This window comes from Lepidochelys kempii, chromosome 7, assembly GCF_965140285.1.
Source record: "Lepidochelys kempii isolate rLepKem1 chromosome 7, rLepKem1.hap1, whole genome shotgun sequence".
NCBI classification, from domain to species: Eukaryota; Metazoa; Chordata; order Testudines; family Cheloniidae; genus Lepidochelys; species Lepidochelys kempii.
This window is the reverse complement of record NC_136386.1, coordinates 26,890,869-26,907,830: the sequence shown is the minus strand read 5'-3', so window position 1 is coordinate 26,907,830 and position 16,962 is coordinate 26,890,869. Positions and strand designations below refer to the sequence as shown.

Sequence of the window (16,962 nt, the reverse complement as noted above, 5' to 3'; positions counted from 1 at the left end):
ACCTAGGTAAACTAATTATAGTACTGACTTATAACACCTATTGTTGTATTTGCCGTGCACTATGAAATACATTGTTTATGAAATATATGTAGCAATATTAATCTGTAGGCATTGTAAAGAGATGGTCCTTCCAATGAAAATTTAAGGCAGAGTGACAGAACTGAGTGGGGAACCATGCACTGCTGCCAAATGTGCTGTATCTGTCTTGTGGAGAAATAAAGGACCTCAGTTTCAACAGTGATGAAATTATCATCTTTCCCAAAAGTATCCTACTTTTGCACAGATTCTACCACCCCTGCTCATACTGATTGCTTCCTTACTCTGTGAGTAGCCTCGCTGCAATCAATAGGGATACTTGTCGAGCAAGGTACTAATTAACATAAGCATGAGTGACAGAAACTGACCCTTTTTAAAAAAGGGCTCTGTGTATTTAATTTTCTGTTTCTGTTTTATATTTTACCAGTTTATGTGGCATTTAAAGGGCCAGTTCACAATATAGCAATTTCAGATACCAAATTAAGTGGTATATCTACTGGATGCAAAGTAACAAAAATATTGCACATCACTTGTTTTCTTGAAGTATTTGGAGCAGACATACAAAAGTAACAAAAGGATTGCCAAGCAAATCTACAGTTCTAGTGTTATACCAGCTACATCCCTCAAGAGACTTTAAAAATATTTCTCAGCTGTCATTATGAAAACTAACATTTTAGTGCAACCAAAAAAAAAAATCTGGCCTGATATTGCAGACTGTTACTCACATGAGTGCACACATTTAAGTCAGTAAGGTCTACTTGCATAAGTCAGGACTACATGTGTGATTAAGCATCTGCAGGTCTGGGCTCAACGGTAGCATAAATAATGAAAACATATATTATCTAATCAGAAATATTGATTAAATATTCAAATTGATTTGATAATGCTAGTGATCTAGTCAAGTTTTCTAGGTTCATATTTAATGCTTACTGATCCATTAAGTTGTATCAAAAACATTAACATTTAAATAGATTGAACTGCCTTCAGAGCTGGGCACCCGGCCAGCAGCCACCACTCTCTGGCTGCCCGGCTCTGAAGGCAGTGCTGCGCAGCAGCTCCTAAGTAAGGGTGACAATACCACTACCCCCCTACAATAGCCTTGCGACCCCCTTTTGTGTCAGGACCCCCGGTTTGAGTAACACTGGTCTCTCTCATGAAATCTGTGAGTAAAAGTACACAAAAGACCATATTTCACAGTCCGTGACATGTTTTTCACGCCCGTGAATTTGGTAGGGCCCTAGTAATAAACATGATTAATAATAACATTAAATGAATGAGAATTATCTAAAATCTCATACACCTTTTATTTATTTTTTACTACCAAATTGGAAATGGAGAACATTAATAAAATAGAAATAGACCAGAAACCTTAAGGTTTCATCTAGAGTAATTTTATATTATAACCGAACAACACAAGAACATATGATAAAGGAGTATTCTCAGGTTAAAAATAATATTAAAAAACAAACAAATTTCTTTACTGTGTTACTAATGTTGCCTTGGATTGTTATATTTGAAATAATTTTTAAATCTAACCTTTCAAGATTTATATTTGTTTAGTCTTTGCATTTCATTTAACAAACATAATAAAAATTGACTCATCACTTTCAGTATCTGGTTCTCGGTTACAAATATTTTTACTTTCAGGTTCTCGCTCACTAGCACAACATTGCAATTTGTGGGTTGCAAATCCTGCAGGAGAATGTTTAAATCCAAACAAAAACTGTTTACATTGAAATTTCCACTCTAACAATTTCATGAAAACATTTCTGTTTTTGCTAAACCTTCTTGGTACAATATCTACACTCTCGGCCTAAACCTATATATCAGTGTCACTTTCAATAATATCTCATGAATGGAAATGTACTGCAAATACTGTTATATCAAGACAGTTCAGTTACACAACAGATCTAAATGGCTTCAGCATATTTACTCTATCACACCATATGTGAGGCTGTGGTCTCCACAACAAAACCTTTACACACTGAAGTCATTATCTCTATGAAGTCTGCAACTGGCATTTAAAACTTATTGATGGCCTGGGTATTGGTGGCTCAGTAGGCAGCCCTCTTGCCTGAGGCCCACAAGGTCACTGGTTCACATTCTGCTTAGGAAAAAAGCTGGACATATTCCAGAATTGTGTGTGGGCTGTGCTAGGCTCCTGGAGGGGAAGTCCTTAGGATAGTAAGTGAAACCCTGTCTGTTTTGTGCATATCAAGGTTCTCATGGTAATGGAAGAGGAAGAATGGGTAAGAAATGTAAGTTTAATATGCCTGGAGCAAATGAGTGTACGTGTTGAAGATCCTGCATTCAACTATGTAAGCACAGAATGGTAGAAGAATAACATAACCTCCATATTTTTGGACTTCTTCACAAATCATTTCTGACTTTGTATTAGGCATGTTTGCAAGAGACATGTTCAAAGACACCACTAAACATGATCATCATTAACTGATTTCTTTATACTTGCTGGACTGACCTGGGATTCAGTTTCACACTTTGGGCCTGTGAAAAATGTATGCATAATTTTGGTAAGTAGGACGTTTAATCAAGAAATTTTTAAGATGGTAAAAACTTGTCACATACTGCAATCTGTCTGTTGACATTACAATATGCATCAAGGAAAAATCTTCAGCAAATATTAAAATCAGTACTGGCAACTGATTTAGAAAACAATATAAAATTAAGATTCAACCTGCTCTGGTGTTAATCTTTGATATGTGGTTATCCCAGATGTCTCTCTCTTCCTCCTCCTCTTTATAGACAGGTAAAGATGGATCTCTTGAAGGAACTGGGGATCACACTCTAGGCAAAGGTTGGACAGGTGATCAATGTACAGCGTGAGATTTGCCATGGCTATGTGCCTCCAACAGTGACTGGATCATCTAGTTTAAAAAGACAACACATTCAAAATTGTAATATTTTATTTAAAACATGCATAAGGGAAAAACAAGTATGGGGAGAAATAGTGTATTTGAAGAACAAGAAATATATCCAGATGACCAAACTTGTCATATTGTAAATTAGCCCATTTCATTTATTTCCCTTTTTAATACTCTGTTGCCTTAATGATTTAACTCAAGAGTCAGGATTTATTGGCCAGCATCCCAATACCACTGATTGGATGTGTCCAACAATTGTCAACAAGGTGCTAAATTGTTCTTGTCATCTTTAGTTTCCTGCTTGTATCTCTTCAATGACATCTGATGCAACTCTGAAAAGTGGCATGCATCACCAGTACCATGAAAAATCAGGGATTGATTCATTGCGCTAAATGGGCTTTGCATCAGGACTTTAGTAAATAAAATGAGATTTCACTCAGCAATGCCCTAGAAGGCAACTCTAAATCCAGTCTCATAAGAGTGCAACACATTGATTCTGTCAGCTGGCAACTCCAACTCTGATATAGTAAATAACTGCCTTTTTTTTTAACATGGGAAACCCAAATAACTGTTAATAACCTGGATCCTTAGGTTTAGCTTTGGCCAATGTTCATTTTCTAGATGGAAAAACTATGATGTATTTAAGCAACAGATTTTGCACAATTGAAAGGGATCATGAATGACCAGCATCACAAAATCTTTAGGGTATCACCAAATTCCAGAGTAAGTAATAAGATTCACCCCGAAAAAAAAAAGACAGCATTACTTATATTTTAGAAAAAATAGCTTAATATAATCCTGCTGCAAATCAGCAAATGTTCTAAGGTAAAACAAATTCATTTTTTCTCTAATATATAACAAGAAGCCATTTCATAGAGGAGTGAAGGATATCCTCTTAACCTGTGATAACAAATTTGTTTGTTTTTTTCTCTTCTTAGTAAGAAAGCAATTAGATTTTTCCAATAAAAATATCCTTGTGCATATATAAACACTACTGGTAATCACGTAATTACCTTACCCAATCAAATTAAATTGCTGTCAGTTGAGTTCCCACTGCTGATTAACTTTCGTATATTTTAAATCTAAATGAAGTCTTTGGTAAAGTGCACTTAGCCATTTACAAAGCTGTCTCTATGATTCTACAAGGCATAACAGCAATATATTATTTGCCATAATCATCCAATGTTCAAGGTCAAGGATAGCTCATACTGAACCCCTTTTATAAAGCCTTAAAGAAACACAGAATTAAACTATGTTGCTTATTTTTGTGTTCTTTGCCATAACTTCTAAATGTAATAGTAACCTTTGACCCCCACACATTAAACACTGTAATTATGTAATTAAAACTAATTATGTAATTTATCTTACATATTTTTATCCTACAGGAGGCAGGTCAATTACTTCACTTGTTGACCTTAGAAGATTTCACAATTTGAAGCGTAACAACAAGGTTTTAAAGTACAAGTAGAAAAGTACACTACATCTACAAAACTCATCAAATGAATATTATGGAAGCACTTACAAATCCTTATACTTTATATTTTGTAAAATAAATCTCTTGATGATTATTTCATTCCCTTATGTATCTTCCATAATTAGAAATATTAACATATTATTTATGGACAAATCTTACATACAGTACCTGCCAACTGTAATTGCCTGTGTAGGGGGGTTCCATATTTCCCTTCCGTCTAATCTGTCCTAATTTCCTCTCTTATCATACACTCTTCTCCCTACCGTTTTCCTTTAGTCTGCTCTGCATTTCTTTCTCTTCTCTCTTTTCCACTTATACTCTCATACCTTTTTCTTTCCCTTTTTGTCTTCTTTGTTCTAACTTCTGTATCCCATCACCATCAGGAAAACCTATTAGTAGGTGAAATATTCTCTCAGTGCCGTAGCTGTACTACTGGTCTGTTCTCATCCCCACCCGCAATGCTGCGCTGACATTTCACATCAGCTAATGACCACCCTGCACTTTTAACCGGGGGGGGGGGGGGGATTTGGCTGTCTGGCTGTCTGAATGACGGGAACTCTGCTTTATGGCTTGTGGGGGAGGAGATAAAAACTGCTGCAAAAGGGTCAGTATGGTTGCTGACTCATCTCCTGGGAATGAGGGGCTTAAAAGAGGCAGACCTGTGCCTTAACCCTCCCTTTTTCGTGGTGCAGGCTGAGGCGGCACAGACCCTTCCTCCCCTTTAGGTGGTAAAATACTAGGTTTGGTCTAGACCTGCTGTGGGCATTACGCTAGCCGCCCCTTTGTTGAGAGGGGCTGGGACAGAATTTTTCCCTTGCTACCATATTGGCCTAGGTGGAATTGGGTTTTTTTGCCTTCCCCACAGCAAGTTCAGGTGGGCTCTGTTCATGCATGGCATGAAGGGCAGTAGGCCATATGTCACAACTCATTATTTAAGTGTAGGGTGGATGTCCAGTGCAGGTACTCCATAGGAAAGGCAACCAGTGACCGGATAAATGGCTTGGAAAAGGACTTAAAAGGTGTTCGGTAAAGGAGCAAATAGGGGGTGGTTGGGGACTCCTATGATTGATACAGCAGGCAGCCAACCCCCATTATTATAGCCCACCTTAACTCTCCTACGAGGGTGGGGGGTGGATGGTAAGGTTCCAGCAATGGATTTGCTAGAGGGACCTGGATGGAAAAAGAGGGGGAGCCGGGGAAGCCCCTGGGTATGGCAAGGTCCCAGGAATGGATTTGCTGGAGGGACCTGAATGGAAAAACAGGGGGAGCTGGTAAAAGCCCCCTCCCCCCCGGTAATTATGGAATAAACATTGGGGTTACCTGCACTGTACACTTTTATCTGCAGGGTAGTCCCAGACATCTAATAATACAGGTGCGGCCTCATTAAACCCATGTCAAATGTCTCCTGTCCTTCTTTTGGTATAGCCAGACAATGGTTGGAGTGGCTTCTGGTAGTAGTGAGTCAGCAAAGGGAAGGAGTAGTGGATTAGAGGCAATCACAGCGAAAGCAAGAAAACATGGTACAGTTTAAAAGTGGGCCTCTCAAATGTACCATATTTTCCAGCATGAGAAATTTGGTACAACTGAAATACATACAACTAAATTATTCAGTGTGTATCAATTCTTTAATACCATCTTTAACCTTTTTGAGAAGTACACACAGCATTATAAGTTTTTAAAAAATTACATTTAAGGCACATACAGTACCTCTTGATGCATGAGGAAATCCTCATTTTTGTGGTATGGTAAAATGATGATGATCATCATCATAAATCAACCATTTTTAACTTTTCAGTAAACTAATTCCTATGTAATTTTGGTCAAAGCTGTCTCTCAACAGAGAAAGGCCAACTGACAAAAAAAGCAGGCATGTATGCCTGTATGCTCTAGCTCATTAAGGGCCAGACTGTGATTCCCTTACTCAAGGAATAGTACCTTACATCACAAGTAGTCTCTCTGAATTCAACAAGTAGTCTCTCTGAATTCAACAGAGTTAATTGTAGAGCCAAGCACTAGACAATCTGTCCCTAAATTTGCTCTGTTTACGTTTTGCTATGTATGGGGATCAATTTATACTTTTACAGAAACCAGTTACTGGCAAATTCAAGGTAGCTATAAGTCTTTGCCATATGCCAAAAAGTAAAGCAAAGATAGCTAAAACTGATTTCCTTACAGAAGCATTTTTGGTCATGCATCAGTTATATCAGACACACCATCTTCCTTTGTATTCTCACCTTAGAAGAGGCTGACCACAGTGAAAGAACTAATGAAGGCTGCGTACAGACAGGTTGGACGGATATCAGTTAACCTTTGACATAATAGGAACCAAGATCAATGAACTCAGAATAGAGAGTTATAACAGGAAAAAACAACTTAAGAAGATAGCAAACCTGACTTCAGCAGGAAATCATGAACTGTAGCTGATTTATATAATATTAAAGTACCATAAAACTTTTGGACAACAGATCAAAGGAGAATATATATAAATATATATTCTACCCAGGGGAGTTGAGGAGACTGTTCCTTATGCTTTCCTTTGAGGAAAAGGTCCCTTCTCTTTTGAAAAAGAACATTAAAACTCTGAAATCAATATATGTTGTCCCAGCTTAGAGAACCTCACATGGAAGAAAAAGAATTTGCAAATGAGACCAAATACGGTGCTATTGAAAAATACTGAATTAGAGGAATTGGGACAGAATCCTACAATTGGCCAAATAGCAGCAGGAAATCAGCTTCTAAAACAGCAGGATTCAGTTCTTTCCAGACGTGAGTGACATAATACAGGCAAAACAAGGGCACTTTTAGCAGATAGATGTATGCTTTGGAAAAAGAAACTGATGTAGAACTTACGGGTGATTTCTCTAAACGCAATATACATTTTGGAAGATTATGTTGTATATGGGTAACACGGCATTACATTTTTAAGACAGGAACAAAGAAGAATCATCTCAATGTGGGATACGTATGACTATATTCTGAAACTGCTGCATCAGAGGGATAAAGCCAAACACATTTTTGATACTTTGGCTGCTGTAGAAGCATGTCTTCAATCTTTTGCTGGACAATTCCCTGTCTATTAATTTGAATATATATGCAAATATTAGTCCAAAATGGCTGAGTTATCTGGAATGAATCAGTAACAGAGTGTCTATGTAACTTTTACTGATTATTCATGTATTTTGTGTTATAGTATTCATGGAAATGAACATTTAAAGGTTCTGCAGGGAACAGTTTTGCGTTTGCAGAAAGATGAACTGGATAATCTTACAGCTCTTAGATACCACAATAAAAGGTGTTATATGAAAACAGAAGATCAATAGACAGATCTTTTCCATTTCCAACTTCTCTATGATTCTATGAAATTTTACTTTTCTTATAAACTCCTATTTTCTCAGAATGTTCCATTTGGGGGCTGAGATTCCACATGCTTTGTCTCGTGCCAAATGTAATATTTTTGGGAAAAGCTTGAAGAAAATCCATTTAGATGTTTTTGAACTAGGTAACTGAGAAAATTCTGCTTACACATTTCAAATGGTTTCCCCCACTCACAAATAATTCAAAAGTGACTATTTTAAAGTATTTTACAACTTGAAGTAAATGTCTCTAGTTCTCAAGTAATAGGTACTTAAGTAAGTTTGGAAAAATTATCATTCCCTCCATAGGCAGAAGGATCCCAGGGATTCCAGCACAGGCCACAGCTACTTCTACATCATCATCTATCCCTTCTCTGGTTGTCTGGAACACTGCAAGATGCAAGATTTCAGGATGAGAGGGTTGTTGGAAGAGCTACAGAGATGGCATCCCCTGTGGTTCTGTTTAATCCTTGTTAGCATTAATTTACCCAATTTTCTTCTCCACAGTTTGGAAACCACCCTTAAGTAGTTCCCCATGGTAAATGGATCCAACATAAACCATGCTAAAAGGGAGAAGGAGCCACTCAGAGAAGAACCAAACCTCAGTGCAAAGGCATAGGTTTTCTATGTAAATAGCAGGTTTAGAGGGTTGGAACTCTTGGCAGAGCTAGGAATAAAAGTCAAGTGCTTAATCTCTTGCTCACTCTACTAGTCAATATGGCTTTCCTGTCAACTACAGTATTGAGTAGTTGCATAAATAAGTAGCCATCTTGTTTTCATCATTACAGGGAGTGTGACGACTTACGTATGTGAATGTATTGTACATTTATAGCATGTATGGTGCAAAGCAATTCTGTAAAAGCTGATTAAGACATTAAACTCTGCTAAAAATTGGATGTTCTGTGAATGTTTGCTTTTTGGCCTTTTCCCAACCTTTTCCCCTACCAAGTGATGGAGGACAGCTGGAATGGACTAACATTCGAGAGACAAGAGATTTTTTTCCAGTTTGAAGGTATTACTTGCATGTTATTACATTTACATAAAGGATTCTCATTTTTCCCATATATAGTATTGTGCTACAGTATGTGAATGCTCTTTAGCCACCTCCTCCCTCAAAATGCAAAACAGAATTATGCTCACTGTCATTCAATTGTTTTCTAAACAAAGAGCTGATGCAAATCTACTTTTGTTTGGTCTGCATTATGCTGACAGCAATTAATTCTGTATGTAGCCTAAAACATAAAGGCATACAACTATCACACATGTTTTTAGTCTGCAAGCAAGTTATCCAATTATTCTAGGTAAACTTTATGATCACAACCATTCTTACCAACTTTCATATGATAGGTTATTTTCTTCTTAATGGCTTAAGACTCATATACTTAGCTATGAGGAATCTACTCTGAGTGCTGGTCATGTTTTACTTCCTGATCTTGAAATAATATATTGAATGTGCACACTTTGTTTATACATATTAGTAAAAAGATACTAAAAGCATGCTGAGAAATAACGTTCCATGCCTCAGGACTAAAATAAGTTCTCCTTATAAATAGAGCCTGTGTAAATCATGGACAAAGTTGACAAATTTCATGGATTAGTCATGGTGAAAATATCAGATTTCATGGTTTAAAACAGTTTAATAGGAAAGCCATATTAGAACTCCTGATTAACAAAGCTTCTACATATTTCTGAAGAATAAAATGTAATGATTGTGCATAGAAGTCTGTTAACCTTTTTACACTTGTACAATGTCAGTGTAGTATAAATCGTTCTCATCTACCGAATGCATTCTAAGGCTCTGAAATCTACATTTAGTTACATTATGCATGATACAGTAGAACCAAAAGGTCTACAAATCAAATTATAAGAAACATTACATTAATGTTATTATTGTCCATTCCTCTATTCAATCAGCTTTCATTGCCATTTAATGAGAAAATACTTAAGTCATACAGAAAAGACATATGCCTCAGCATCAACAGAATTACAGTAGGAAACACAAACTTAAAATTAAAATAGTTGATCTTGCAGGGTAATAGGTTATATCTAGTGTATTTCATTAAAGAAAGAGCGAAGGGGAAAAAAATCAACTCCAGAAGTGCCACTTTAACAGAACATCTTGGTACTATGGTAAAGAAATAAATTTCATATAAGTGAAGCATCACTTGGAGGAAAGAAAAACAATCATTTTTTCATGTAAAACTTTTAAGTCATTCCTGATGATGTAATTTAAAATGAGGCCTTATTTAAAAGAGAAGTTACATGAGAGCATGTGATTCAAACAAATGTGTTGACTGTATCACTATCTGGCCTGAAGCCCACATCTCCTCTTTCTGGTTAGCCATATAGACCACTTGTCATGTTTGCATATAAAGACAGCCAATTTGTCAGACATTTGCTTTAATTCTCTTTCTTTGTCTTCTTAACAATAACCTACATATATATCATGGTCATCAATATTATATATCTGACTGGAGAATGGAAATTCATTTGTGTCTACGACTTATTTCCTTTGCATGCAATCCTCCTGGGTCTTTTAGGATGTACTTAATAAGAACCACATTATTCTGCTTGAGGAAGTCCTTGAGCAGACTTTGAGAAGCAGTATGGCAAATTACTTTCAGAACATGGAAGGTCAGGTTGGAAATAAAAGCTGCAGTTATCTGTAGTACTTTTTTCAGTTTAGAAAGTAAGAAAGGGGGGGGGGGGCTAAACTTCCAAGAAAAGATTTGTTGTCTCTTTGTGAAGGGTATGTTTATTTACTCCTAATACAATAATGCCTTAAACATTAACTGTAATACATTCAAACTACATTTTTCAGTTAAACTGCGTGTTTTGAACACACAAAATGGAGCTATTTTTTCCAAACATGTTTAAACACTTTTGTTACCACAAATCTAGGAGATCCAGGCTACGTCTACACTTGGACCTACAGGTGTAACTCTCAGCTCACATAGGCATACTTGCACTCACTCTCATCGAGTTAGCATGCTAAAAATATTAGTGTAGTCATAGCATGGGCAGCCGCAACACAGGAAAGCTACTCTAAGTACAAACCTCCTTGAACCCCTTGGGTATGTACTTGAGTCAGCTAGCCTGTGCCGTCGCTCACTGCTATTTATGCTACTGTGACTACACAACTATTTTTAGCATGCTATCTCAATGAAAGGTATCATGAATATGTCTATGTGAGCCGGGACTCACACCCCTAGCTCCAAGTGGAGACGTAGCCCCAGTATCACATACATTAAAAGCATATTAAAAGAAAAATATTTTGGTTGCAAAGTCAAGCACTTGAAATTTATGCAATGCCCGGTTTAAGCTTGCTCGTGGAACCTTAATTCTGCTCCCTTGGGTATATGCATTATGATAACCCTGTTCCAGTCCTTAACTACACGATAACATGCTATTATCTACACAGGATCCGTGCCTCATTCAGTGAAAAGGCTGGACAGTGCTAAGGGAATAGGGCATCTGTTCAATCTATAAAATATTTCTTATTAATCTAATCTTTTAATGTGTGTCCCTATACTTTATTAACTGCACACCATCCAAATCCAGCCTTTATTTATTATGAATTGCTTCACAGACTTTTCAGTGCTGCTCATCATCACAATATCTGAGCACCTCATGACCATAAATGAACTGACCTGAATATTTCCCCTGTGACACGGAGAGTACATTTAGCAACTTCCCCAAGGCACAAGTCCTTCCTTGTCCCTGGATGGGTACTGCTGCCATCACCAAGTGAGTTAGATAAAGATTCAGGAAAAGGACCACTTGGAGTTCCTGTTTCCCTAAAATATCCCCTCAAGTTCCTTCACCCCCTTTCCTGGAGAGGCTTGGGAATAATCTACCAACCAAATAGGTTAACAAGGTGAGCCCAGAGCAGCCCCTTGGGTTTTTAGGACACTAAAAACCGATCAGGTTCTTAAAAACAGAACTTTATTATAAAAACAAAATAGAAGTACCTCTGTAAAATCAGGATGGAAGGTAATTTTACAGGGTAATCAGATTTAAAACATAGAGGATTCCCCTCTAGGCAAAACTTTAAAGTTACCTAAATAAATAAATAAATAAATAAATAAACAGGAAAAAACCTCCCTCTTAGCCTAGGGAAAATTCACAAGCTAAAACAAAAGATACTCTAGCACATTTCCTTGCTATTACTTACTATTTCTGTAAGTTTAGATGTATTGTTCAGTAGGAGCTAGATTACTTGCTTGGTCTCTCTCTTTGTCTCCTGAGAGAACAACAGTCCAAAACAAAAACCTTCCCCCACAGATTTGAAAGTATCTTCTCCCCTTATTGGTCCTTTTGGTCAGGTGCCAACCAGGTTATCTGAGCTTCTTAACCCTTTACAGCTAAAGGAGGGGTTTTATGCTACCCATATCTGTATGTTTATGACACTTACTTATTCTCTTTGTGTAAACTTGGGAATCTATCCTGAGAGGCCGATCTAACAAAAGTGGGGGAATAAGACCTTTGAGTTCTCTAAACCCAAAGACTCTCTTGCTGACTCAATATGGTCTGCACCAAGGGCTACTGAAGTCAATGTGAGTCTTTCCATTGACTTAAGTGGACATTGGTTTAGGCCTATATGACCTCAGGCAAGTTACTTAAATAGATAGTCATCTAAAAATAATGGGCCTATTTCTGTCTTTGCTTGTATCTATTTTTCACTGATGATAGTCCATTGACTTCAGTGGAGATCCTCCTTGTTTACATTAGTGTCAATGAGATCAGAATCAGCTTCAAAGTTTTAATCAAATACATTTGTTCACATAAGTAATTAATATATCTTTAAAAAAAGAAAAGGAGTACTTGTAGCACCTGAGAGACTAACCAATGTATTTGAGCATAAGCTTTCGTGAGCTACAGCTCACTGCATCCAATGAAGTGAGCTGTAGCTCATGAAAGCTTATGCTCAAATAAATTGGTCAGTCTCTAAGGTGCCACAAGTACTCCTTTTCTTTTTGCGAATACAGACTAACACGGCTGTTACTCTGAAACCTGTTAATATATCTTTAGTGGCCCAATGACGCATCCATTAAAGAAAATGGAAGTTCTGTTGTATACTTCATTGGGAGCATGAGATTATTAAACCTGAATAGTTTTAAAACTCCAATTTATTTATCACCATTTCTACTTGTACTTTTTCTCATTACTTATTTGTTTCTCTTTTCTTGGTTTACGAGTAATAATGGAGCTAGTTTCACTTTTAGGTTCTCAAGAACTGGGGCTCTAAATACTTCAAATGGAATGTTTATTTGTTTAAAAACAACTGTTAACGTTGAAATTAAAAATAAACCTGGAAATATTTCCATTTGCCTTCTTAAAAACAAAAATTGACACAAAATCTAAATTTTGGGATGAATTTTGAGTTCAGGGTGTCTTTTTCAAACTCTCTGCTTCAGTTTTGTAATATGGATATAACAATACCTACCTCACTGGGATATTGACAGGTTCAAGTAACCCATGTTTTAACGTGCTCTGAGATCCTCAGATGAAAAGTACAGCAATGTAAAGTATGATCATTGTTACTATGAAAAAAATGTCTAGTTCTGCCCACTACGCTCACTGCCTTAAGTAACACAGTGGGTACCCTGTTATTAGTAAAGGAATAAACTTTTCATCAAACACTCTTTATGAAAATATTTCCCTGGAAATGTAACACAGCATGTAGCAAGACTACTACAATTTTCCATCAACTATGAGTACATGGAGCACAGGTACTGTATTTAAATTATTTTACTTGAGCTTTTTGGCAACAGTTCCTCTTAAGGAAACTTAAATTAACCTGAAATTTAGAGTCTGTTATCCCCAGGCTAGCTTTGCTGGAATTTTTAATATGGCACTGTCTATTCAACAGTTGTGTGTAAAATGCCAATAAACTGGCCAGAAAAGAGCTGAAGGGCTAATTGCCTTTTAACTCCACTGTGATGATAAAGTCACGTAGAAAGAAAGGAAAAACTCCCACTGCTTTAACAAGTTTATCTGACTGCCACTTTAACATTCTCTGTCTGCATGCACTTTAGTGCATTCACCAATAAAAGGATAAAAGCATTCAGAATCCTATACCCTCAATAACTAAGAAACCCCAGATTCAAAACGTATGCTCTGCCGGAACCAGCCCATTAGCTCAACTAACTTTTTGTATGGTATTTGACTTCAGCAATATAGTATCTGCAGAGTGGCCACTAACCTAATTTTTCAGAAAAATTCCAGTTTTCCTTTTGCTTTATAAAGATTATAAATTCGTATGAAATGTAAGAAAAGAGTAGCATAAAAGAACATTTGAGCCTATTACCTAAAAACCAAGGAAGAAAACTTGGCCCCATTCAAATCAATGGCAAAATTTCCATTGACATTAATAAGGCCAGGATTTTACCCCAAAAGAACAGAATTTGTGCAAACTATAATTTTTATTATAAAAGTTGAATGAAGACTTGTGTGAAAGTAAATGTTTTTCGATCATTTTCATTCAGTGAACCATATTTTTACACCATTTTTCTCCATTGCCACAGCTCTCTGTTGAAAAATTCAGTTTTTCTATGAACTATCTGTTTTCACCTGATTTTTCCTATGTGCTACAGTATCTTTTACCTTAATTGTCATTGTAGATAAATGAGGAATAGTAGGCATGCAAATGGAGAAGAGTAAAATCAAAATGATACATGAAATGAAAAATCAGAATTAAATTTGTATATCTGCAAAGAAGTCCATATTCCAGTGGGTTTTTTTTTAAATAAAGCATATTCTCCATTCCCATTTAAGTAGCAACATTTCTTTTTTTCCTAGATGAATATACAAATGACATGGATCTTAAAAGACACTACACAAAATGTTTTAAAAAAAGAGAGGTGATGGATCGCTCAAATTCTACCAGTTCTTTATTTTATTTTCACCAGGGAAGGAATATATCCAGCTCTTCTATTAAATTGACCTGTTCCACTTAATAAAATAAAAGCAGCAATAGAGGCATTGTGATTGTCAGCTGCAAAACTGAGTGTTGTTTTTCTATTAGAATCTCTTCCACATTTTTCTTATTGTAACCTGGAAAGAGTACGAATTCTAAAATTCAAAGGGATTTCTGTAGAAAAGAATACGGTTAACACCAAAAGTTCTTCAAGTACTAAACAAAACAAACACTATATCACATTACAGTGAAATTTAAAAGCAGAAGTTCAAACTAAAAATAATATGTCCTTCATAACAGACTTCATGTGCATCAGAGCCTGTCCATTCATGTGCTTATTTCCATACATTTCTGCATTTGCCTGCTCCATAATTTCATAATTTGTTCCAGATTTTGTTATTTCTTCCACATTTGAAGTCACATTGTTCCACATTTGGGTGATGAAAGGTTGAACTGGATGGAAGTAAAGTGAAAAGTAAGATAAAATGAAAACAAAAATGAATTTTTGTTTTCAAATTACAAAGTAGTAACAAATCTAAAGAAAATGTAATATTAAATGATTCCCTGACTGGTCATATGGAAGGATAAAGACATATATGGTCACAATGCAAAATAAACTACCATGCTAGCAGCCCTCCTATTTTTAAATGACCATAGCTAAGGGAAGTGATGAACTTGTATATAACAACATATTAGATTTAGCCTGGTCTTTCACTGCAGTAGAGGGGTACTCCTGAAGTTTAGATCTTTGTTACTAGATTACAAAACAGGGTAAACTAAAAGATCAAGTAATCTAGGATAAAGTTCTTGTCCATAGTTCAAAGACATTGGCCTTTCCCCAGGTTCAATTGCAAGTTTCTTTGAAGACTTGCCCTCAAGTTCATTAAAGAAATTTTACTGACTTGAACAGATTTCAACATTAAAAAGATAATGTGAGCACTTCACCGCCAGAAAAAAATGACAATCTGACTTTGAAGCTTTGTTAGGCAACCTTACACTATCTTTCATTCTTCCACTCAAAGACTACTTTATTCAAACGTACCTTCCTGTTTAAAATAAATCATTAGGTGATTACTCATTTGCTTAATTCTTCCTGAGGAATCTGAACTCAGCATCACCGATTTTTCTATTTTATTTCTAATTTGACAATGTTTAAAGATGGCGGTAGCACATAATAAATTATTTATTGCTCCTGCAGCACTGTAGCTGTCCATGATGCTTTGCAAAGAAATACAGAAAGAGAAAGAAGGTCCCTGCCCCCAACAACTTGTGATTTGACTAGATTTACATCAAGATTTAGATTAAGGGTACACACTTGTCTCCCTAACAGTGGCCCAAGAATCTGCGTTAGCTGTAATTTTAGCTAGGAAGTTCTATTTAAAGTGAATCCAACTTCCATTGACTTATTATCTGGGTATATCTCATTTAATCATTTCTCTGCCATTGCACCATGGTCCCTTCTATTCTCTGCCTGTGACACACGATAGTCTAGTCTTCTATGGGTCTCATCTCCATTCCTGAGTTTAGTGAGGGGGTGCTGGTGATATACAGGAGGTCAGACTAGGTGATCTAGTGGTCCCTTCTGGCATTAAACTCTATGAGTTTAATGGGGGTTATATCTAGCCCTTCAAATATAACTTTGATTTTCATGTTGGCTTCAATGCTGAACTCCTTAATCAGTCAAGATTCCCATTGTCTCCTTAGGGTATTCAGGATGAGGACTATTATTTGTACTGCAAATAAGAGGAGAGAGAGAGATTTATAAAGTGTCACACTTTCCAGAGTTATTGAGGAAATGTTTGCAAAACATTCATGTAAAAATGTTTTTAAAAGATTTCACTTTTTCTAGACCAACAACAAACATATTCGTGCCAGTTTATGGAATAAATATTCACACACCCCTAATCGTCTAGCCATACAATATGCAATTTAAAATGTTTTATTCCTTGCATGCACCTGCGTATTCAACTTAGGGATTTTGGAAGCTTAAATTTTTACAATGCAAATAATGCAAAAACTGTTTGCAAATTATAGGAGTTGTGAATTTGCGACAGGGTGACTCTTTTTTATTCAAGAACTCCGCCTCCAGTTCCTAACCAAAATCATGAAATTTAATTCTTAAATTTCATTCAGTTTTGCACATGTTATAAAGCACAAATTTGCTAACCAGTTCCCATCAAATAAAATCCCTACATGAAATCTGACAACTATCACTTTGTAAACTGATAGCTGATGCATGGTATTTTGCTTTCTCAGGCCGTAAATTCTATATATTTATACCTGAACTGTTGTCGTTTA

General features: G+C 36.3%; 1 protein-coding gene across 8 annotated transcripts in view; it reads right to left on the bottom strand.

Annotated features, from left to right (window-relative positions):
- Window positions 1-16,962, bottom strand: part of ERC2 (ELKS/RAB6-interacting/CAST family member 2) — an 833,583-nt gene that overhangs the window by 69,349 nt on the left and 747,272 nt on the right. For all 8 annotated transcript variants that reach the window (XM_078853606.1, XM_078853612.1, XM_078853608.1 and 5 more), the window contains one exon: window positions 2,732-2,921. The gene's annotated coding sequence lies outside the window, so the exon portion shown is untranslated. The remainder of the gene's footprint in view (window positions 1-2,731; window positions 2,922-16,962) is intronic.